Below are 2,584 nucleotides of genomic sequence, written 5' to 3'. Positions count from 1 at the left end.
GATAGGTACTGACCACTGCAGACTGGGAACACCCCACAAGGGCTGCAGTTTTGGAGATGCTCTGACCCAGTCATCTAGCCATCACAATTTAACCCTTGTCAAAGTCACTCCTATCCTCATGCTTGCCCATTTTTCCTGCTTCTAACACACCAACTTTGAGGACAGAATGTTCACTTGCTGCCTAATATATCACACCCACTGACAGTTGCCATGATAATGACATTATCGGTGATATTCACTTCACCTGTCAGTGGTCATAATGTTATGGATTGGTTTATATGTAAAAGCAACAAAGTTGCTGATGCCTAAAGCAGGAAGGAAACCTGGCAAAAAAAGTAAAAGGCTTATCAATATCACTGCCCCATCATTAAGGCACAATTAGTGTAGTGACTTGCGATTAACAAAATTCTCTCCCAGTGACGCTGTTATCGAAATATGGGTGAAATCTATAGCTGAGGAACCATATGAAAGGAGTATGCTGCATTTAATATACAACAGTAAATGTAATAGGGTCTACATTATTCATAGATGAAGTAGTCAATGTACATTATTGTCTTCCTGCTATTTCATAAAAGCCCTCTTTAACAGACTGTGTGGCCAAGTGGCCTGGGAACACAACAAATTTATCAAGTTGATCTGTTAGAGAAAGAACCACCATGTGAATTGCACAGCAGAGCGTGTTTTTGATTAAGTTCTCCACATCACCCACAGGACACATAAAACCACCTGTAGCAAAAAACGTGCCGCTATGCATTCAGTCTGGGGAACTATAAGTGCACGACTTCAATGTGTCGCACTGGCAACATACAGCTCAAGAAGCTGATAAAGATACGTAATTCCCTCTGCTGAGAATCTATATCTTTCATAAAGAAAGGCCAACTCATCAGAGAAAGCCAACAGGATTTGTCGGTCTCTGAAAATTCCTGCTTTTCTAAGAGACAGTCTCATTATCCGGCACTGAGATCCACACGATCTCCGAAGAATGGTGACGCCATTTTGAATCAAGAACTGATTAGCCAGTAGGCAGTGTTTTTATGTGTTTACTCGAATATAACCTGCTCCGGAGCAGGTTAGGTGTGCAGCATAAGTTACCATGGCGATGTAACCCGGTAACAAGTGAACCAACTTCATGACACTGACAAACCAGGGTTCAACCTGAAGTTAGCTTGCTAACCCCAAATCCTGCTTCATAAGATAGGACTCAGAAGAGGTCATCTTTGATGAACATGCCGAGGAACTTGAAGTCGGAGACTCTCTCCACTTCAGCTCCTTAGATGTGTATGTGGACTTGATCCCCCCCTCTGTCGCTTCCTGAAGTCCACGATCATTTGTCCTGGTACAATGTTGCAAAGTCATTTACCTCCTCTCTGTATTCGGTCTCATTGTTGTTGGAGACAACCCAGGATGGTGGTGTCATCCGCAAGTATGAAGTAGGAGCTGTGTGTGGCCACACATTCATACATGAACAAGGAGTACAGGACGGTACTGAGTACGCAGCACAGGGGGGCTCCAATGCTCAGGGTCAGTGCAAAGGAGGTGAGGTTGCCCAGTGTGGAGGATGGTTTGGGGGCCAAAGAATCTCCAAGGATGAAAGAGAACTGCCGACATGAGTCTATGGTCAGAAAGTCTAACACTACAATCAGACTCAACCTACATAACCACTAGTTGTTTGGATGGGTTGCCATAAAAATGCTTTTGCAGTCATCAAACAACAAACTGAAGCACAGTTGGTCAAACATTACTTAACTTTCAATCGTACAGGGTTCTATGGTCCGAGTTCAAAATAGAGCTTTTTTGGAATCGAACACCAGAGGAGGGTTTGGCATAGACAGAAAGATAGCCATGGAGACAAATACCTCATCCCCACTATGAATTATCGTGGTGGATCTGCAAGCTGTTTTCTTGGCAAATGGAGGTTGCCCAAAGAATTAAGTGAAATGGTGCCAAAAAATTGTGACACACATATATTTATGATGAGAATGTATTAATTTTTAGCATCTCATTTGTTGTGTTTTACTACAAATGAATGTTAGATTTTTGTAAATATTATGGATGAAAGATCAAGAGGATAAACTACACAGATAATTTTTAGACAGCCTGTTTTGTGGATATTTCCCAGGGGTAGATTTAACCTGTTTTTACTGGGTCAAACCTGGTTAAGAAATAAGTGCTTTCTGGTCACCAATCTGAATTTGCACACCAATCTACTTATTGGTTCAAACGAAGCACACAAACAATATATTTAGGAAAAGTAGATTATAAAAAAAATTGGAGCTCAGTAGGGATTGTAAGTGTACTCCTTACATAAAACTTTATCTCTGGGACGTGCAGAACTGCAGTCCAGTGGTATCACTCCAGTTGCGGCTTCCCGCCGAAGATCAGGGTTCCTGTCTCAACCCTTCATCACTGTGTCGTCTTCAACCATTTCCCTATGATTCCAACTGTTTTTCCTTTTTATTATACAACAAAAGAAGACACCTAAAACATCAGATGACCCCAAGTTACATCACAGATGATTTATTTTTCAAATATGCAAGCTAAATTTGTGTAATAATATGCATCCTGCAGCCACTATCTCCTCCTT

The sequence above is a fragment of the Esox lucius genome, chromosome 18 (assembly GCF_011004845.1).
Source record: "Esox lucius isolate fEsoLuc1 chromosome 18, fEsoLuc1.pri, whole genome shotgun sequence".
Lineage (NCBI taxonomy): Eukaryota > Metazoa > Chordata > Actinopteri > Esociformes > Esocidae > Esox > Esox lucius.
This window is presented reverse-complemented; position numbering follows the sequence as displayed.